This window comes from Zingiber officinale, chromosome 10B (genome assembly GCF_018446385.1).
Source record: "Zingiber officinale cultivar Zhangliang chromosome 10B, Zo_v1.1, whole genome shotgun sequence".
NCBI classification, from domain to species: domain Eukaryota; kingdom Viridiplantae; phylum Streptophyta; class Magnoliopsida; order Zingiberales; family Zingiberaceae; genus Zingiber; species Zingiber officinale.
This window is the reverse complement of record NC_056005.1, coordinates 81,181,774-81,205,587: the sequence shown is the minus strand read 5'-3', so window position 1 is coordinate 81,205,587 and position 23,814 is coordinate 81,181,774.

Genomic DNA, 23,814 nt, shown 5'->3' with positions numbered 1-23,814 from the left:
ATTTGGTGGTTCTACAAGCTCCCAGACTTCATTAGAATTTATAGATTCTATTTCAGAGTTCATTGCATTTTTGCCAAGATGCTGCATCTTTATCTTGGAGTGCTTCATCATATGTCCAGGGATCAACTTCATGTTCACCAGGGATCAAGTCCGAAGACTCTCCCAAAAATATGAATCTATCAGGTTGCCTAACAACCCTCCCACTACGATGAGGCACTACCTGTAATTGTGCATCATTCGTGACATGTGTTGCAGTTACTTGTGGTATCTCATCTTGTACCGTTGGTACTAAAGTAGAAGTGTCTTCTCTTATTTCCTCAAGAATAATTTTACTCATGGGCTTGTAGTTCATTACATAGTCTTCTTCTAAAAATTGGGCATTGGTGCTAACAATGACCTTCTGATCTTTATGACTATAAAACAAACCACCTTTCGTTCCTCTAGGATACCCCACAAACAAGCGAACTTCTGTACATGATTCCAACTTATCAGCGTCTCCCTTCAGCACATGTGTTGGACTACCTCAAATCCGAATGTGTTTCAAACTAGGCTTACGCTCATTTCATAATTCTGTGGGAGTAGAGGGTACTGACTTAGAAGGTACCAAGTTCAGAATGTACGTCGTCGTTTCCAGAGCATATCCCCAAAACGAATTTGGTAATTCTGTATAACTCATCATTGATCTAATCATTTCCATAAAAGTCATATTCCTTCGTTCTGCCACATCATTCTATTGGGGTGTACTAGATATAGACAATTGGGATTGGATCCCGACCTCTGATAAGTAACTCCTAAACTCTCTTAAGAGGTACTCTCCATCACAATCAGACCGTAGTGTCTTGATACTTTTACCCTGACATTTCTCCACATCAGCCTTGTACTCTTTGAACTTATCAAAGCACTCAGATTTACGGCGCATCAAGTAAATGTACCTATATCTCGAATAGTCGTCTATAAAAGAGACAAAATATTTAAAACCACCTCTTGCCTGGATAGTCATAGGCCCATACAAATCAGAATGAACCAATTTCAATAGTTCTTTGGCTCTATACCCCTTTGCCTTAAAAGGCCTCTTGGTCATTTTTCCTTCCAAGTAAGACTCGCGGGTCGGAAAGTTTTCCACTACCAATGAACCCAAAGGTCCATCGTGTATTAACCTTTGAATCCTACTCAAGTTAATATAACCCAACCTTAGATGCCAAAGATATGTTTGGTTTATTTCTGAAGGTTGCTTTCTCTTATTAGAATTAGAAGATGTGTTATTAATTTCCATTTGTTAGATCGTGGGAGTTATTGGATTAAGAGTATACAAATTACCAACCAACATACCAAAACAGATAACCACCCTATTTTTCTTGACAACCACTTTATCATCAAAAGAAACATAATATCCATCCTTAAATAATTTAGAAACTGAAATCAAGTTCTTTCTAAAACATGGTACATAAAGACAATTTCTCAAAATCAAAGTTTTATTCCTATCAAAAGATAAATAAACATCTCCCACTGCAACAGCCGCCACTCTAGTAGCATTGCCTATGTAGATGGTGATTTCCCCTTCATGTAGTCGTCGAGTTTCCTGGAACCCCTGCAATGAATTGCAGACATGATCAGTGGCTCCCATATCTATACACCCGGTACTGGTAAATAACAACGCTAAACATGTTTCAACAACTAATGAATAAGATACACCTTTATTGTTCTCCTGCCTAGCAGCCTAATTCTGTTGTCTGAAGAGTTCCTTGAGATTGAGCATCATGTCATAGGCAGTGGGTAGGGTTTGATGTTGATGTTGCAGCACATTTGACATAGAAGCCAAAATGTAACACCGCGCCATCTCATATGCCTTGACCCATTTCCTATGTCTCTCTATCTCCTCTTCACTAGAATCCTTATCAGGCACGCTAGGACAGACCTCAAGAAGTATGAACTTGTATTCTTTAGCAGTTAAGACAATGTCCATGTTTCATTTCCAATCAATATAATTTGGATCAGTAAGTTTATTTTCTTTTAAAATCACAACAAGAGGATTGAAAGCCATTTTGAAATCCTGAGAATCATGAAATAAATTATTTGGTTAAAACTTTAGAATTTAAAATAATATAGATTTCTCAAATAATATAATTTAAATTCACCAACACCTCAAAACACCATGAATTTCATATGCCACGATAGTGTGGACGTATACTAATTCAAACATTTGTAAGGGAAGGTTTTATCCATTAATTTTATTATCTTGTCAACCTAATTTTATGACAAATAAAATTAATAGCTGGTTCATCTTCGACCACACAAATAATAGCAATGACTCTAATGGGGAGGATACTATTAAATGTGCCTAAGTATATACCATTACTTGATACTTAGTCCATTAATTAGGATTATGCCCCTTCAGATGGAGAAGATCACACATACCTAAATAATTTCCTATAATCATCTATAGAGGAAGTTTGATCTAGTAATCCGCAAACAAACTCATCTGATATGGAAGAAGGCACTTAAATCCAACGCATAAGTTTGAATGCATCACTTACAAACCAGTAATGGAGACCGTGAAATTTATTTAAATAATCCCTCTCCTACTTAGTTATTTAAATTGAGGAATTTTAACATGCACACACATCACAACACACATCACAGCATATAAAGGCAATAAATATAAAAATAAAATTTCCAACTATTATGGCCTCATCCAACGTTGTCCTCCAATATGCCGCCAATGGATCGCTGTCCTCCAATGTGCCGCCAATGGATCAAGCCATCACGTCTATCTCGCTTCCTTCTCCGCCGCGCCTCCAGTCCTCAAAATAGCACCATGCATAACAAGGATACAAGTCACAACAAAAATAAAATTTTACATTTATCGATCCTATATTCCACAAAGAAATTTACATGTAATCTAGATCGAACAGAATGTAAAACAACAATAATAATAATACGGCAACCGACTGTATTTAATTATTACAATCATGCACACACAAACAACCTCGACATGCCCCAGGGTTCAAATCATACACAAACACACAAAGTCATAATAGTTGGATCTAGGATACCTGCAACCCCATAGTTAATCTTTCTTACACATCCTACTATTATCCGGCCTAAACTTATGTACGAACAGTGCATAATTTAACTAAAAACCAATCACAGAGAACCAAAAAACTCGCTTTGATACCACTTGAAGGGCGTTGGAATTCTGTTCTGTGTAAATCCCCTATACAAAAATTTGTACGAGTTTAGAACCTTTCCTAGCAACCCACATGCTCCATCAAACATGTGTTTGATCAATCAAGCAAGTTCTTGATTGATCAAAGCGCACCTTAATCGAAGCACAAGATCGTTGGCCTCTTGTGTCGGTGTTCAGGATCCATACGAAGAAAAATAAACTAATTGCACTGCGAAATAAGAATTAGTTGTACCTTTCCTCGTATGCTAAGACCTCTTGATCTTCTGTCGTATTCCTCTCCTCTTCTTGGATGTCGTGTGGGCGACGATCTACCAAGATGACACCACCCTTCTTTTCTTCTCTTCCAAAATGTCGGCCACAAAAGAAGTCTCTAGGATGGGGCACCTTCTAATCTTCTTCCTCTTCTTGCTTTTCTTCCTCTTCTTCCCTTTCTTCAAGACGTCGACCACCAAGATGAAGAAGTGGTGCTACTATTTATAGTTTATAAGGAACCGATAACATGATCTTCTGTGTGACACCACACATCATGTTATCTATAATATAAATTAAATGGACAATTGCAATGACATATATATAAATATAAAATGCAGACATTTGACCAAAGTGATTCTCATTTCAAAATATAATTTCTTCTTGGTTGTGAGCTACTACTTATAATTTATAAGGAACCGATAACATGATCTTCTGTGTGGCACCACACACCATGTTATCTATAATATAAATTAAATAGACAACTACATTGACATATATGTAAATATAAAATGCAAACATTTGACCAAAGTGATTCTCATTTCAAAATATTTTAAAATAGATGTTCATACAAAAGTTAGACTTATAGTATACATCCCAACACCTGTATGCTTACAAGCGCATATCAAATACAATAATAAATCTAACTTAAACTTTTGTTCAAACATTAAAACCTAGGGTCACACTGATTGCTCCAACAATCTTCCCCTTTTTGATGTTTGACAACTTGTTTAAGTTAGGAAAACATATAATGCAATAAACATGCAAACAAAATATGCAATCACTAATTCATAAACAATGGAACCCAAACGTAGCTACCCCTTCACCTAAGCTCCCCCTTGAGCTAGGATTTCCAACAAAGGTATTTAGGTTTCCTATTTAAACCTAAACTTTTCTCCCTTTACCACATATCAAAAAGAGCTCCAATAATATTTCAATTATTAGACTCTTATATCTCTAATTATCATAATCATCATGTATTAATCCCCTATAAGATTATATACATGTATATCCCCCATTTGGTCATTTTCTATGGTTGAAAACCAATATCAAACTGTATTAGTCGACTGCTCTAGACCCAGTCGACTGCCCTCATTGAATCAATCTCATAGAACCATTATGTGTTTGATGAATAGTGTTACTAGTCAACTGGTACACTATTTCAGTCCAAACTGTATTTTTGAACTCAATTTCAGAAATGCACCAGAAATTCCATAGACTTCTAAAAATTCATAAATGTTATGGAGAGTTCTGTTTTACCATTGTCTACTTGGGAAAAAATATATTCAAAAATATCTATCACGTATTCTAAGATTGACATAAAACCTAAAACTATCTAAATGATTCAATTGGACCTTGACCTAACGTCCTGGTTTTGGCTGCCTCTTGATGTATCTCTCCATATTAAACCATAATACATTCCTAGCATTAATTTATATGACATCTATACATCTAAAACTATTTTTCATGACAATATGAATCACATTTCATATTTCTTACATAACAACTCATCTCAATTGTGTCAATTCCTTATATTTGAGACTCAAATACATCTCCAAACCACTTGGCACACTTCATGACCCTTCTAGAATTCCAAGCAAGGTCCACTTGAGATCCATTGACCATGGATCCCCCATTTGGCTCTTTAAGCTCCCCTTAGTGCTCTTAACCCTAGTCACCTCCTTAGGTGACTCATCCACTATAGTTAGGCCACACTGATGCACCTCGGATGACACTTGGTCTATAAACTTGACTTTCTTAATGTCATTTCTCCTTGTCTTTAGTTAATCTCTCCTTGTTCTTACATGATTTTCTCTTGTCATTTCTTGACCTCTCTTTACTATAGTCATATGTCACCTTAGCATATGACTTCTCTAACCTTGGAGGATCCCCCTTGCCATTTGCACTTGCAATCATTGCATGTGACCTTTTTTTTTAGCCTTATGGAACTCTACTATGGCATACTCGTCAAAGTGCTCCATGGGTAACCTTCGCTTACCCTTGTTTGATGAAGACCGGTATCTCAAACCAAATCTATCACTATGATATCTTTAACTACCCAACATCTTATCAAGTCCTCTAGATCCAACAATAAATCTATCTAGGAATTTTTCTATCCTATCAAACTTTTCCTTTAAAACTTGATTTTTCAATTCTAGATTTTTAACTCTAGAATCAACTTGTCCACCATAGACACTTCTAGACCTACCCACCTTTATAGGCATGTGTCTCCCCTTCTTGAGATTAATGCCTAGATCCCTCACTACCTTCCTCTCCTTAAGCATGGTAGTTTGGTTCTTGTAGGCATAACCTTTGCATATGATTTCCTAAGGTTATTAACCATGTTAACCCTATCCTTATCATTATACCTAAATCTATAATTATGCATAAATAAATAATCTACATTATTTCTAGCATTCATAAACTTAGAACTTGAATTAATGTATGAATTAAACTTCAAGTTAGGGTTTACCTTCCTACTTACCATTGGAGCTCCCCTTTGACATGAACATCCACATGTCTTTCTCCACTTCCTCATTTGCTTCTTTTTGATTTCCCCCTTCCTTGTGAACTTTGTGTGGTAGTAACCCCACTCACCACACGTGAAGCAAATGATGTGTCATTTCTTCTTAGCACTTTCCTTCTTACAATCCACATTAGGTTCTACAAGAATTTTAGTGGGTTTAGGAATTACCTCATTTACCTTTTGGAGCCAAGGACACCTACTCTTGTAGTGCCTTATTTTCCCATACTCAAAGCACTTGATGTAGTTCTTCTCGCTCTTCTCGATAGACGAGGTTGAGGGTTGAACTTCTAAGACTTCTTCCTCACTTGTCTCGAACTCCTCTTCCTCACTTGAAGATGTGAATGGCTTCACTTCTTCCTCCTCTTTGGATGTTGAGCTCGTCTCTACAGCCGATTGGTCCTTCTCCTTCTCTTGGACCAATGAGCCTTCTCATTAGGCTCCTCCACTTCTTGTGCTTATGTAGGATCTTCATGAAGAGCAATCACTTTGCTCTATAGCTCATGAGCATACTTATACTCATATACACGTGACACAATATTAGAAGATAATAAATTCAATACAATTCTAGTTACCTCCTTATCCGTATCTAATTGTTGCCTTTACTCTTTGGTCCAATACTAAGGTCGGAGACACTTCCCTTTCTTGTCCATTGGAGCTTCAAAAGGAACTTCCAACATAGTCCAATGATCCCAATCCATTTGGAACCAAGTCTCCAAACACTTTTCCTCCAATACTCGAAGTCTTCTCAATCATATGTGTAGGATCGAAAAGAATTTAGATATCTCCACAATAGCATGATATTGTCCACTTTGGGCCTAAGCCCTCATGGTTTTGCTCTTGGGCTCTACCCAAAAGGCCTCATGCCAATGGAGATATCTTTTCTCTTATAAACCCTTGATCTTTTCCATGTGTTTTCAATATGGGACTATGTTTGCAACCTTGCAACCCCAACAATCCCCCCCCCCCCTCAAACAAAGGACCATAGGCTTCCCACGTCCGATCCTCGACCTACCAGGTCTTCCTGCCCCTCGGTCCACCCGACCTACTAGGACTTCCTTGCCTAGTCGCAACTAGGACTTCTTGCCTGGTGTCTGGTCCTCTTGATCCGAACATAGGAGCCCCCACTTTCTTTATTCGAGGTCAATATTGTACTCACATGGATCAATCAGACCATAGCTCTTGTGCACAGTTGGCGGTTAAACCTTCTGGCAGTCCCAGCTCTGATACTAATTGTAGGATCGAAAAGAATTTAGATATCTCCACAATAGCATGATATTGTCCACTTTGGGCCTAAGCCCTCATGGTTTTGCTCTTGGGCTCTACCCAAAAGGCCTCATGCCAATGGAGATATCTTTTCTCTTATAAACCCTTGATCTTTTCCATGTGTTTTCAATATGGGACTATGTTTGCAACCTTGCAACCCCAACAATATGGAGGTGGGATCCGGATATCCCATCCTAAAAGTCCTTCTGATTCCATCTTCTTCCTTTAGCACTTGCTCCTCCCGACAATTAGTCCAATGAAGAGCGACCTTGTTCTAATACTAATTGTTGGGACCTTTGACACCGGTTAGAGGGGGTGAATAGACAGTCACTCTCTACGTTCGCTTTCTACACTTGTTAGCACAGCGAAAATATAAAATAACAAGTATAAAATGAAAACTAACCCTAGAAGACAATAAACAAGAAAAACAAAACTTAATAACACATTTCTTTTATCATGGTTCAGAGATGATGGTCCTACTCTATGACTGCTCGTAAGGTGGATGATCCCTATCTGTCGATGGATGATTCTCCGGTAAACTTCGGCTAGCACAATCCACCTTCTTGGTGGAGAAACCTCACCACAAAGTCGATCACACTTGGATTGCACTTAAGAGCTTGGGAGACTCTAATTAGGGGTTAACCTCCTCTAATTTTGTCATCAAGGTCAGCCGCCCCAAGCTCCATTATATAGAGTTTGGGGAAATCAGCAAGCTGATTTTACAATTAGTAGTAGACTGGTCCTTGCACCAATCGACTAGTGTTGGCGAATGGCACTCCATAGAATCCACGATTCTGCCAATGACTCTTTACCAGTTGACTGCTACAGTGTATCAGTCCACTGGCAATAATACCAGTAGATTGGTTTTCATAGTTGTTAGGCATAGAAACCTTATGTGCCCTGCCCCAATTGACTGGTCTAGATGTCAGTCGATTGTTAAAACCCTAAACCTAGGATTTTACCCTAATATAATCTCTCATGCACTCGTCCTTGGCCACACAACCTCGACCTTGCCTTCTAACCATCTTCCATTAGCCTTGCGCCCCTCGGATGCTTCCCTATCCTTCACGTCTTGCCTTCAAGATGCTTCCTTCGGCCTTGTTCTTGTTGTCGGGTCTTCTTATGATCTTGCCTTCTACCCTCTCCATCAGCCTTGCATCTAGGGGTGTAATCGAGCCAAGCTGAGCCGAACACTTGAATGTTTGAGTTTGGTTCGTTTATAATCGAGTTGAGATTGAGCTTTATTTAACGAATATATTCATGGCTCATGAGCTTATTCGAATTTTTATTAAGTCTAAAAGAGCTTAATAAATATAAATTATAAATTTAAATATTTATTAAAAATTAAATTATATATGTAGAGAAAATTATAATATTCTTATTAAAATTTATAATTTTATTCTAATAAATAAATTTAATATATTTGTCTATATTTTTTATAAGTAGAGTATAAAATCTATAAATTCAATATTAATTCAATAAATAAAACTATTATTTTTTTCATTTAAAAGTTGATTCATAAGCTTACTAACGAACATGTTCACGAGCTAACGAGCTGAGTATTGTGAAGCTTGAGCTTGATTTGTTTATCTTAACGAGCCTCATTAAACGAGCTCAAACGAGATTTTATCGAATCGAGCTTCCAATAGCTCACGGGTGGCTTGGTTCATTTACACCCCTACTTGTATCCCTCGGATGCTTCCCCGCCTTTCACGACTTGCCTTCAAAAGCTTCCTTCAGCCTCAGTCTTCATCCTTGCTAAGTCATACTTGGACTTACATTGTCAAGACTACACACTTAGACTTACATTGCCAAGACTCACCCTTGGACTTTATAATTGCCAAGATCCCACTTGGACTTTCCTTTAATTTGTTGGTGTAATATCCCCTGGGTTAGGTTGACCAACTTGATTAAGCTTGAGTTGGCTCAAGTTTAAGTCTTGATGTTTGAGTTTCGATGTTTGACAATACATGGAGATTGCAGATGCAATAGTCCGATTGGGGAGATTGTTGATACAATTCCCCTCTGGTTAAAGGACTAACCAGTTAGATGTAAAGAAAAGTCAATTAGGTCAAGGTTGACCGAATACTTGACTGGGAAAGTCCTAACTGGAGGTTAGACAAGGGGAAGTCCTGGTAAGTGAAGCCAGGCAGTTGAAAGTCCTGATGAGTGAAGCCAGGCAGTTGGAAAATCCTTGTGAGTGAAGCAAGATGAAAGACCTAGTGAGTGAAGCTAGGCAGTTGGGAAATCCTGGTAAGTGAAGTTAGGTGAAAGACATAGTGAGTGAAGCCAGGTGAAAACCCTAGTGAGTGAAGCTAGGTGAAAGTCCTAGTGAGTGAAGCCGAGCACATGGTAAGTCCTGGTGAGTGTAGCTAGGCGATAGAAAGCCCTAGTGAGTGAAGCTAGGCAGAAGGAAAGCCCTAGTGAGTGAAGTTAGGCAGAAGGAAACACCTGGTAAGTGAAGCTAGGCACATGGAAATCCAGGTGAGTCAAGGTTGACCGGACACCTGGTGTTGGGAAGCCTAAGTAGGTCAAAGGATTGACCAGATACTTGACACAAGAAAATCCAGATGAGTCAAGGTTGACTTGACATCTGGTGGAAGTCCAAGTGGGTCATGGAGGACCGGACACTTGGCACGAGATGGTAAGTCCAAGTGGGTCAAGGTTGACCAGACACTTGGCACGAGGAGAAAAAGTTCAAGTGGGTCAAAGGGTTGACCGGACACTTGGCAAAGAAGTCCCGACAGGTCAAGGTTGACTGGAGGCTAGGCATGAGGAGTTCCAACATGTCACGGTTGACCGGATGTTGGAATTGGGAAACCTAGACTTGAGTTAAGCAAGTCAAAGGGAAGTCAATCAATCAACCGATCGATTGAACTGTGGTTCAATGGATCAGCCGATCGATTCAAGGTGTGCTGCAAAGAAGGATGACCCAATCGATCGACTGATCGATTGGGAAGTGAAATCACGAGCACAGAATGCTCCCCAATCGATCGGTCCATTGATTGGGGCAAGTGTTCTCGCACAGCTGCGAGAGCATAGAAGAAGGCTGAATTGATCAACCGATCAATTCAGCCTCCCCAATCGATCAACCGATCGATTAAGAGACGACTATTACGCAGGATAAAGATGTTGGCGAGCAGCTTCCTCCACATCTCTTCCTCTCCACTTCTTGCGACGATTTCTCACAGGTTCACGCTAGATCTTGAAGCTTCTTGGAGTAAAGTGTTGCTGCACTTCCAAGGTCAAGAGGCGTTCCACACAAGGAGAAGTAAGCTAGGGTTTTGTAGATCTTGTAAGATTTATATTGTATAAGCTTGTTTTTCTTTCTTCTTATATTGAAAGGTTGTACAAGGCTTCTCCGCCTTCGGTAGTTATTGAAAAGGAGTGTTTTATTAGTGGATGAGTGAGTGAGGACCGGATCCTTGGATTAGTCACCTCTTCTTGAGGTGGATACCAAGTAAATCCTAGCATTAACGTTGTGAGGGTGCTTTATGTGTATTTCCGTTGCATATCATCATCATCAAAGCAAGATAACGAAGTGCGACAAGCTATTCACCCCCTCCCTCCAGCAACAAATCGACCCTAACAAGTGGTATCAGAGTAAGGTTGCTCTTCACCAGAATCATCGTCGGAAGGGGCAACAAGCTAGAGGGAGAAGAAGTTGAAGCAAATTCTAATAATTCAAAGACTTCATCAAAGGCTCAACTTCAAATGGAATTCCAAGATGGACTTGGATTCGATACTAGGGTGTCTCCACCATTCATATCAATGAGCTTTGATTCTTGGAAATCAAGAAACGAAAATTTTCTCATGATGGAGATAGAGTAATGGTTTACTATTACGAACCGCAAGTGCACGATTCATCGTCAGTAATATAAAAGATTGTCGAACCACAGGGACTATTGATTAAGCACTAGAGATGTCGCAAAGTAAGTTATCTAGACGGTCGAAAGTTGGCTTTGGCGCTTGCAAACTAACAAGAGTGATTGAAGAGAGAAAGAGAAGGATGAGAGAATCAATCTTGGAGGGAATTGAGCTTTGAGAAATGGATTCTAGGATTTCGGTTTCATTGTGGTGGAACCTGATGTATCATATTCTATCTTTTCCTTATTGTCAATCGACATGCATTCGCCGGAAGTTAAAGCTACTATCCTTAAGCACTAAGCGGAGAAGATCCCTGTGAAATCCTGTTACGGTTAGCCTCTGTCACTAGGGCGCCTCGGTAGATCACAAGAATGTAAATCCAATCGGTGTCATTAAGGATAGAGATAAGAGTTTAATTTGGTCTCTTACTTCCTTATGGAGAAGTTGCTTCTCCTTTCAAGGGAGTATCCTAGATGTCCGTGAACGGGTTACCCCTGTTACTAGGGCCCCTCGGTTGTACGATCTAAGATCCTCTCTTTACAAAATTAGCAATTCCTACACAATCGATCAGTATGACGAGATAATCTCAGCAAGTCTCATGTATATCAAATAGAAACAAAGCAAGCAAAATCATCCAATAAGTAAAGGCATAAACATGAGTCTTACATCAAACCATATCCAAAACTACTCCCTACATCCATAGAAAAGGAGATCTACTCTATTGTGAGGGAAGAACAACCCCAAAACATAAAGTAAAGCATACTTACAACCCTTGATGTGAGAAGAAGGGGAAGAAGAGATGCTTGCCAAGGTTTTCGATGTCTTGGGGATGCATCCTTGCTCTAGATATGGACGGAACGTCAAGGGATGGCAGTGGATGAAGCTCTATGATTTCCCCCAAAGGGGAGAACCCTTTCCCAAGGAGAGGAATGAAGCCCCGAACCAAAGATGATCCTAAGAATAGGGTTCTTGATCCTTTTATAGGCTAGGGCACAACCGCCGCACGGCCCGTGGGTCGTGCGAGATCCACACGACCAACACTTTCCTCCCTTCGGGTTGAGTGGCACGATCGTGTGAGATCACATGCCTGTGTCTTCCTTCTACTCTGGCCACGCTACATGGTTGTGTTAATTGGCATGACCGTGCCTTCCTTTTCCTTTGGACACTCCGCGCAACCATGTGAATTGGCACGATTGTGTCTCTTTTCTGCTCTGGTTACATCGCACGACCATGTGAATTAACACAGTCGTGCCTTCCTTCTGCACTGGTTACACCGCACGGCCGTGTGAATTGACACAGCCGTGCCTTCCTTATACTCTGGTTGCACCGCACGACCATGCGAATTGGCACGGTCGTGCCTTCCTTCTGCACTGGACATGCACAATTATATCAAGGTCATGTAGATCATTTTAGCACATCTTAACGTGGTATTCTTGAGTTGAAGTCTTCATCAAAGTTGTAGATCTTAAAGTTATCTACAAATTGGTATAAAGAATAAGTCAAAACTCTAAACGAGCACAAAGTTATGGTTATTTTATTTTTGGTCTGCAGTGTTGAAAATTCCACACGGCCTTCACACGATCGTGTGACATTCACACGGCCTCAACACGCCCCCCACACGGCCTTCGCACGGCCGTGTGGTCTCCGCACGGCCAGAACTTGGAAGAACTTAGTTTTTGCATTCACGTGACACTCTGGAAGCTCTAGACTTCATTTAAGCTCAGTTTTTGCTCCAAACCACGTCCTATTAATCAAAACAAGCAAAGAGTAGATCTCCGAACAAAATATAATGGAAGTATGACATTATAATGAAATAGGGTACAATAAACATAGATTATGCTAATGAAATGCAAGTAGATGTGCGTCAAAGCATGTATAAATGATCATAATATCTACGCACATCACACCCCCAGACTTAAACCTTTGCTTGTCCTCAAGCAAAATCCGCAATCTAGATTCATGTGGTTAATTGGCATGTAATAATCCCTAATGAATCAATATAAACCTATTATATAGTTTTATTGATGAGCATGATACAAAAATTATTCGAGTGTGGCCTAAGTAGAAGTTCTCCGTGCTCAGTGCAATAAGTGGCCTAACTTTTCAAGTATCAATATCTAAGCCTAGTCAATTTTTCATTTAACCGTGTTCCTCATACTTCCGACGATAGGCAAGGTTCGTTCCACTCAAAAATACTATGCATCGTCTACACAAGGTCTCAAAGGAATACTCAGTATCAAGAGAAATATAGCATTCATTTCCCCAGTAACGTAACTCGGTCTCAAAGGGGTGAATTGCTAGTTTCCACTCATGATAACTATTTTTTATCCCTTATTTTTTTTCCTTCTTTTTTTTTATTGTGTTTGCAAAGTATCAAACTTGAACAAACTTTCATTTTGTTTTATTTTTTGGAATTGATTTTTCCAAATGAGCTTATATGATCTGAGTTTATCTAATAACCAAAATGTAGTTGAGAGATCACCATAGAAGCAAGAGTACTAGTCCGGTTCTATGAATCATGACTATTTTCAAAAATATCTACCATCAAAGTCAAGCATAATGTGAAGAGATCCTAAAACTAGACCAGCATTCAAATTCTTCTAGTAATAACAATGCTCACTTCATGCTACTATGGATAGGAAAATAAAGATCAATAGGCATACTAGCATACCAAATCACACAACATAAATATCTAGATGAAATGTTCTAGTATTTTGCATTAAGGAACAAACAATCATGATGTGATGAATGATCCAACTAGGAAAAATTTATTATGCAAAAGAAATAAGCAAAAACTAAACTAAACCAAATGCAACTAATGCATCCCCCCAGACTTAAATTTTTCATTGTCTCAATGAAAACTAAAAATAATATGGAGGAGATTAAAAGTAAGAGGAGTTACCAAATGATGCGTGCCCATGTCATTAACTTCTCCATCATGTAATTGCACTCCTCCTAATCTTTGAGTCCTATAAAAGAAAATTGACAACAAAAATTAAGTAAAGGATACATTTTTATTATAAAAAAAATGAAACTAAAAAGAAACTAAAAAAATGAAAGCAAAATTAAACTTGGGTTGCCTCCCAAGAAGCGCTTATTTAAGGTCATTAGCTCGACCACCTCATTAAATTTATCAAAATCTCGCTCTTGGAGGGGTAAGATATTTCAACACCCTCCTACCAATGACTCTTATTATGGAAAGAGCTTTCATCAAAGGAGCTACAGAGTAAAGTATAACTCTTTCCATCTTCGTCTTCTTTGGAGTTCTTTCAGGTGGTCGAAGATGGTTCAGTCTAAGCTTCCAAATATAGGCCGCATGAAAATTTGCACACCCAAAAGAAAAACATACCTCTCCCAAGCATGCTATATTAGATAGAACTAGAACCTTATTAGGATGAACTGAGTATGTATCACAAATCAAATCACATCCAACAAAATCAATTATAGGTACCTCTATAAAATTTTCCAAAAGATCACTAGAAATACTTACCTTGTATTGCTGAGAGATACCTAAAAGTTCTAAACATGTGGATGTGACTTCTGAATCTTATATTGGCTCTAGCTCTGGTTCAAGTGGTGGTGCCTCTAAAAGTGGTGATTCTTGGGGCTTTGTTTCTATTGCACAAGTCCCTACACATTTATCATCAACCAATTCCATTTTTACAACTTTCATAGCATCAATTGGTTGTGTGATCAAAGGAGGTGATCCTTGAGACATTTCCTCCATAGTACATATTCCTACACTTTTATCCACCACATCATCATCATAAGTAGTGAAGAGTCCACTAACATCAATAGCATCAATAGAGGAATCAACAGCTTTATTAGAAATTTGTAGTAATAGTTGTAAAGCTAGGATCCCCTATTGCACCATTAACTCTTTAGAATCATGTGTTGTGGTCTTCATCTTACTAAGAGCAGGAGAATTTGAGTCTTGGAAGTCTTCCCAGTCAGTCAACTCATCTGGTTATGAAAGATGTGGTTTGTCCAATGAAAAATCATCTTGAAACTCTGACGAACTTTGATACACATGGGAAGAATGCTCAACATTTTGTATGTATTTGTAGTCCAAATTTTTATGATTCATCCAAAATTGATTGTAATGTTGAGACATGCCAGAGATCTGCTGCTGGAATAATAACTGCTCACTCTGCTCTTGAATTAGCTGGGGTTGAAGGTTCTGAATTTGATGATCTCCCCAGTCATAGCCATAAGTATCAAGAACTTGTTCATATGTATCTTGATGTTGAGGTTGGAATAAGTGATGAAGTTCCATGGAAGAGCTAGCAGTATTTTGGAAGAAGTGACATAAAATGGCTGGATGGGATGAACTGCCACAAGCCGTGCAGATATTATCAGTAGGTTCTGTGGGAGGGTCATCTTCCTTTTGAAAGAGGTGGCATATGGCAGACGGATGAGACGTGCTACTACATCCTCCACAAAGGAACTCAAGTTGCTCATCTGGATCATAGCCTTCATCAATGGGAGATCTGGGTCTTACACTCATGGGTGTGAAAAATTCTCTTAAAGACCTACTTGACATTTTAGTGCTCAAGATATCTTAAAAAATAAGAAACAAAATGCATAATTTAAATTACAAGAAGAAAATAATAATAATAATAATAATAAATGCAGAATTTAAAGACAAGAAAGAAAATGCAGGGTTTTTTTTTATTATGTATATGGAAAACAAATTGTATTTTTTTTTTTGAATTATGAAAATGGAAAAATAAAAACTATTCATAAGTCTAGATTAACTAAATTGCTAATCTACTAATGTTAATGTGAGCAGCCCCCGGCAACGACGCCAAAAACTTATTACGAACCGCAAGTGCACGGATTCGTCGTCAGTAATATAAAAGATTTTCGAACCACAGAGACTGTTGATTAATCACTAGAGATGTCGCAAAGTAAGTTATCTAGACGGTCGAAAGTTGGCTTTGACGCTTGCAAACTAACGAGAGTGATTGAAGAGAGAAAGAAAAGGATGAGAGAATCAATCTTGGAGGGAATTGAGCTTTGGGAAATGGATTCTAGGATTTCGATTTCGTTGTGGTGGAACTTGATGTATCATATTCTATCTTTTCCTTATTGTCAATCGACATGCATTCGCCGGAAGTTAAAGCTACTATCCTTAAGCACTAAGCGGAGAAGATCCCTGTGAAATCCTGTTACGGTTAGCCTCTGTCACTAGGGTGCCTCGGTAGATCACAAGAATGTAAATCCAATCGGTGTCATTAAGGATAGAGATAAGAGTTTAATTTGGTCTCTTACTTCCTTATGGAGAAGTTGCTTCTCCTTTCAAGGGAGTATCCTAGATGTCCGTGAACGGGTTACCCCTGTTACTAGGGCCCCTCGGTTGTACGATCTAAGATCCTCTCTTTACGAAATTAGCAATTCCTACACAATCGATCAGTATGACGAGATAATCTAAGCAAGTCTCATGCCTATCAAATAGAAACAAAGCAAGCAAAATCATCCAATAAGTAAAGGCATAAACATGAGTCTTACATCAAACCCTATCCAAAACTACTCCCTACATCCATAGAAAAGGAGATCTACTCCATTGTGAGAGAAGAACAACCCCAAAACATGAAGTAAAGCATACTTACAACCCTTGATGTGAGAAGAAGGGGAAGAAGAGATGCTTGTCGAGGTTTTCGATGTCTTGGGGATGCATCCTTGCTCTGGAGATGGACAGAACGTCAAGGGATGGCGGTGGATGAAGCTATAGGGTTTCCCCCAAAGGGGAGAACCCTTTCCCAAGGAGAGAAATGAATCCCTGAACTAAAGATGATCCCAAGAATAGGATTCTTGACCCTTTTATAGGCTAGGGCACGGCCGCCACATGACCCGTGTTACGGTCATGCGAGATCCGTATGGACAACACTTTCCTCCCTTCGGGTTGAGTGGCACGGTCGTACGAGATCGCACGGTCGTGTCTTCCTTCTACTCTGGCCACGTTGCACGGTCGTGCCTTCCTTTGCCTCTGGCCACTCCGCACGACCGTGCAAATTGGCACGGTCGTGTCTCTTTTCTGCTCTAGTTACATCGCACGGTCGTGCAAATTGACACGGTTGTGCCTTCCTTCTGCACTGGTTACACCGCACGGCCATGTGAATTGATACGGTCGTGCCTTCCTTATACTCTGGTTGCACCACACGGTCATGCCTTCCTTCTGCATTAGTAGTGCAGAATTATATCAAGGTCGTGTAGATTATTTTATCACATCTTAACGTGGTATTCTTGAGTTGAAGTCTTCATCAAAGTTGTAGATCTTGAAGTTATCTACAAATTGGTATAAAGAACAACCCAAAACTCTAACTGCGTACAAAGTTATGGTCATTTTACTTTTAATCTACAGTACTAAAAATTCCACACGGCCGTGTGACATTCACACGGCCTCAACACACCCCCCACACGACCTTCGCACTGCCGTGTGGTCTCCACACGGCCAGAAATTGGAAGAACTTAGTTTTCGCATGGTCGTGACACTCTGAAAGCTCTATACTTCATTTAAGCTCCTTTTTTACTCTAAATCACGTCATATCAATCAAAACAAGCAAAAAGTAGATCTCCGAACAAAATATAATAGAAGTATGACATTATAATGAAATAGGGTACAATAAACATAGATTATGCTAATGAAATGCAAGTAGATGTGCGTCAAAGCATGCATAAATGATCATAAGATCTACGCACATTATTTACTCTAATGGAAGGCTTCCAAGCTCTAACAAATTCGAAAGGTAAAATTCTTAAGAAGAGCAAGTGGAGACAAGAGCAAATCCAAAGATGTGAGGCCAACAATAAAGTGACCAAGCTATTGGTCAATCTATTGCCAAGTAACATCTTGGAGCAAGTTGGAGAATTTGAAGACGCCAAGGAGCTATGGAGCAAATTGGCTAAAATTCATTAGGTTCCCTCCACTGTACCAAATCAAGAGAAATCCAAAGAGGGCAACTCATTGGATCAAGAAGGAGAGGAGTCCGAGGTTGAGAGATGCTCAATATCGGAAGAAGAAGAACAAGAAGCTTCATCCTCTACAAAATGCAAAGAAAAAGACAAGGAGGAGCATACTCCTTATTTCATATAAATGAGGATGATGATGATGAAGCTTCCACCTCTAGGATTGAGGGGGAGTGTAGATCATTGACTCCGGAGGAAGAAGAAGCCTCTACCTCCAGATCAAGTGAAGAAGAAGGAGATGGTGCCACCCCTATAAGCAAAGAAGGTATAACTATTTCAATTTTAAAAAATAAAAGTCACATTATATGCTTTGAGTGTAGGAAAAAAGGGCACTACAAGAGTAAGTGTCCAAAATTGGCCAAGAAGAAAGGCCAAGTGGCACCTAAGGGCAAAGAGAAGCCCAAGGAGACCGACCCCATGACAAAGAAGAGCAAGGAACACATTGTGTGTTTCTTGTGTCATCAAAAAGGACATTATCGAAGCTAATGTCTAAAGGGAAAGAAATCGTTCAAAGTCAAGGGAGAAAGCTCAAGTCAAGGGGAGCTCTCAAGAGCAAACCCAAGGTATCATTTATTGAGCCTATCACTTTAAGTAATGATAAAAAGTATGCTAGGAATAGTTTATATCATTTTAATGCTTTTATCATGAAAATATGAAGCATGATAGAATTAAGAAAAATTATGTAGCTTATCATGCTAAAATCACTCAATCTAAGGCTAGAAAAATAAACAACAATTTAGGCAATAACTCTAAGGATTCTAGATATTTGCCTAAAAAAAAAAGAAAAATCAAATCTTTAGTGAAAAATCTAAGGTTGAGGTGTAATGGAAGGAAAATCAAGTATTGAGGTCAAGACTTGATAAATTAGAGAGGACCCTTAGAAAAATCACACTTGAAAAACAAGGGTCCAGGAACAATAACCTAGGTTTAGAACAACAAGGGTTATCCAAAGGTCATAGAGGTTTGGGATATAAACCTAAAACCAAGAAGGATGTAGCCTCTTATCATAGGGTTCCATATAGCTATGGAACCAACCCTAGGTCTAGTAATAAAGTCAAAAATACAAGGGAAGCTATCCCTAGAAGTATTTTTGCCAAGATCAATGTGACTAAGACTTCTAAGAAGTCAAAGAAAGTCACCAAGAAGGTCACAAGGGAAGTTATCCTTAGAGTTGACCTAGAGAAAGTGACCAAGACTTCTAAGAAGCCTAGAAAGGTCATTAGGAAGGTATCTAAGGAAGTTATCCCTAGTGAGTACCTAGAGCATCCAAGGAGCACCAATAGGTTTTGAGTTCCGAGGAGCATATTCTCTACACCCTAGAGGGTTAGAGAGTGTCAACTCAAATTGGAAGGGTGGTTGACCCAACCTTGATGTAGTTGGCACTTGGAGAGCATTTTCAAGGTTTTTATAAACCTTTGAAAATGAAATGAATCATAGGTTTTCTCTTTGGAAGAGTAAAGTATGCCATAATTTGAGGAAATGGATTTGATTTTCATTGGCACAAAAAGGAAAGAACAAAAGAAGTGCCAAGTTGGGTTTTGGCATTTTCTTAAAGATAATTGGGCAATCTAGGATAAATTTTAGGTTTAGCATTTATTTAAGGAAACTTAGATAGATAATCTAGGTATATCATTTATGCTAAATATTGTCATGCATTGTTTGCTCATCATATGCTATGACATCATATTTTACATTCATGTTTATTATGAAAAATACAAAAATATCATGTCATGTCATACATACATCATGTAGCTATAGTATATTTTCTTTTAAAAATCATTTATTGTGATGTATGTCATAAATCATCATGCATTATTTTTATTTCCTTATAATTAAGGATAATGGCATTTACAGTGACATCTTAGGTGGATGTTTATAATTCAAAATGCCTAGATAGATATGTATGATCCCTAACTTAGGGTAAAACTAAAATCTACATCTCACAAAGACTATAAGGTGACTTGTATATGTTTTAGTACACATTAAATATAAGTGAGATGTTAGGGTGATGAACGAGACTCAAGATGTTGATTTAGTGCATCTAGTTGAGTTTTGATTTCATCAAAACACATAGTTATGTGTACTCCAATCATTGGGAAGGCTAATGTAAAAGTCATGTGCATTAAGCCTAAAGAATATGGTTGGAAATTGATTTTGAAAAACATTTTAAATATACTTTGGAAAACCTTGGTGAAGACTATCTTTTGATAGTAATCATCATTGAAAAGCTAAACACAAACTTGAAAGAAATATTGAAGTTTTTGCAAGTTTCCAAGTTTGTGTCAACCTTTTAAAATATGATGTATTTTCTTATAAAACTATTTTTCTATGATAGTATATACCCTAAATAATGTCTACAATAATTTTCATGATTTTTAAAGTTTTATAAAATTTTTAGAGAGTTTCTGAATTTCATTGAAATTGAATTTCGAGAAATCAGAGCCCCAATCGATCAGTCGATCGATTGGAGGCCCCAATTAATCAACCAATCGATTGGGATGTGTTTCCCGTGAGCAGTAGCTCACAGAATCAATCAGTCGATCGATCCATTCACGCTTGGATCGATCGACCAATCGATTCAGAGGCAGGTTCTGCGAATAGAACCTCTCTGAATTGATCAGTGGATCGATTGATCCAGTGGCAATCGATTGAGTCCCAATCCAATCGATTGAAAAGCTTATTTTGGATGGGAAAGTCTAATTTCAGCACTTTAAGTAATTTTTAGCCCCTTTAACCACTCCTTACACCCTTGGAATATACATTTAAGAGTAGTTTTCATGATGAAAACAAGGAAAAATGGTTAAGGAATACTAAGTTGAAGTTTAGGATGACGTTAGTTTCAATATTGAATCTTTTAAACCTCAAAACTTTAAATTTTTGGATTTTCTAAAAGTTTAGGGATTCCAATTCATTGTTGGTGCAATGACAGAAGTTTGAAGCATGTTTTTAGGGGAAGCTACTCTTTAAAAACATGGAAATATTTTTCCAAAACCATTGAAGGTGGTAAATCCTTCGTTTGGATAAATGCTCAAGGTTGAGCATTGGAGAACAATGGAAGATTGGATATTTTCATTGTTGGAAAGAAGAATGCTCTAGGAGGAGCATTGAATATAATGAAGGGTATGTGACCTTCATTGAGAGTGTGAAGTTGGTTAATGCTCAAGGGTGAACATTGAAGACAATGAAAGGTATGAGACCTTCACTATGGTGTTATGAACAACATGTGAAGTTGTGAACAACGTTGAGTAACTCTTCAGGGGGAGAGTTTTTTATGTGTGCCAATAGGGGGAGAAATGTAGAGTTTAAGTCAGGCCTTTGTCCCTCAAGGAAATTTTGGGAGAGAATGTAGAGTCTAAATTATGCCTTCATGTCCAAAGGGCATTGGCATGAAGAATAAGTTGAAGGTATGAGATTAGTCTAACTTAAAAGTATTGTCAAATATCAAAAAGAGGGAGATTGTTGGTGTAATATCCCCTGGGTCAGGTTGACCAAGTTGACTACGCTTGAGTTGGCTCAAGCTTGAGTCTTGATATTTGACTTTTGTTGTTTGACAATACATGGAGATTGCAGATGCAATCGTCCGATTGGGGAGATTGTTGATACAATTCCCCTCTGGTCAAGGACTGGCCAGTTAGATGTAAAGAAGAGTCAATTAGGTTAAGGTTGATCGGATACTTGACTGGGAAAGTCTTAATTAGAGGTTACACAAGGGGAAGTTCTGGTAAGTGAAATCAGACAGTTGAAAGTCCTGGTGAGTGAAGCTAGATAGTTAAGAAATCCTAGTGAGTAAAGACAGGTGAAAGACCTAGTGAGTGAAGCTAGACAGTAGGAAAATCCTGGTGAGTGAAGCCAGGTGAAAGACCTAGTGAGTGAAGCTAGGCAGTTAGGAAATCCTGGTGAGTGAAGTCAGGTGAAAACCCTAGTGAGTGAAGCTAGGTAAAAGTCATAGTGAATGAAGCCAAGCACATGGAAAGTCCTGGTGAGGGTAGCCATGCAGATGGAAAACCCTAGTGAGTGAAGCTAGGCAGAAGGAAAGCCCTACTAAGTAAAACTAGGTAGAAGCAAAGACCTGGTGAGTGAAGTCAGACACGTTGAAATCCAAGTGGGTCAAGGTTGACTGAACACCTGGTGTTGGGAAGCCTAAGTAGGTCAAAGGATTGATTAGATACTTGGCACGAGAAAATCCAGATGAGTCAAGGTTAACCGGACATCTGGTGGAAGTCCAAGTGGGTCATGGAGGGGCGGACATTTGGCACGAGACGGTAAGTCCAAGTGGGTCAAGGTTGACCGAACACTTGGCACGAGGAGAAAAAGTTCAAGTGGGTCAAAGGGTTGACCGGACACTTGGAGAAGAAGTCCCGACAGGTCAAGGTTGACTAGATGCTAGGCATAAGGAGTTCCAATAGGTCACGGTTGACCAGATGTTGGAATTGGGGAACCTAGACTTAAGTTAAGCAAGTCAAAGGGGAGTCAATCGATCAACCGATCAATTGAACTGTGGTTCAATCGGTCAGTCGATCGATTGAAGATGTGCTACGAAGAAGGCTGGCCCAATCGATCGACCGATCGATTGGGAAGTGAAATCACGAGCATAGAATGCTCCCCAATCGATCGACCGATCGATTGTGCTCCCCAATAAATTGGTTAATCGATTAGGGCAAGTATTCTCGTGCAGACGCAAAAGCACAGAAGAAGGTTGAATCAATCAACCGATCGATTCACCTCTCCAATCGATCAGCCGATCGATTAGGAGATGACTGTTGCGTAGGATAAAGACGTTGATGAGTGTCTTCCTCCATATCTCTTCCTCTCCACTTCTTGCGACGATTTCTCACAGGTTCACGCCAGATCTTGAAGCTTCTTGGAGTAAAGTGTTGCTGCACTTCCAAGGTCAAGAGGTGTTCCACACAAGGAGAAGCAATCTAGGGGTTTTGTAAATCTTGTAAGATTTGTATTGTATAAACTTGTTTTTCTTTTTTCTTGTATTGAGGGGTTGTACAAGACTTCTCCGCCTTCGGTAGTTATCGAAAAGGAGTGTTTTATTAGTGGATGAGTGAGTGAGGACCAGATCCTTGTATTAGTCACCTCTTCTTGAGGTGGATACCAAGTAAATCTTATCGTTAACGTGTGAGGGTACTTTGTGTGTATTTCCACTGCATATCATCATCATCAAAGCAAGACAACGAAGCGCGACGAGCTATTCATCCCCCCTCTAGCTACAAATCGACCCTAACATCCTTGTTGTACCTACATAGTCCTACATAGTCATAAGCGCATATCAAATATAATAATAAACCTAACTTAAACCTTTACCCAAACATCAAAACCTAGGGTCACACCGATTACTCTAAGAATTCATTATCTTTACCCGCACGGACCTAAATGCCAACATCTGGCCATCGATGATCAGTAGTTATCACCCAAGCAATTATGGATCCATATTAACATCCATTCATTTTAGACTTAATCATTTCAAACAAACTCTAACAATTATTTGTGACTGAAATTAGAGAGGAATTATGGAAAAATAAGGCACAAGAAATCATTAAATGAGCTAGGTTTTATCAAAAAAAAACAAAGAAGAAGTTTTATTCAATAACAAAGATGATATCTAATATCAACTAAACAAATACTTAAATAGACACACTCTAACTCATAAAAGACAAGAAAACTCTAACTCATTAAAGATACAACAACTTAAACGAACTAAACGTGTATCTAAATGTTATCATCGAGAAAACAAAGAGTTGTC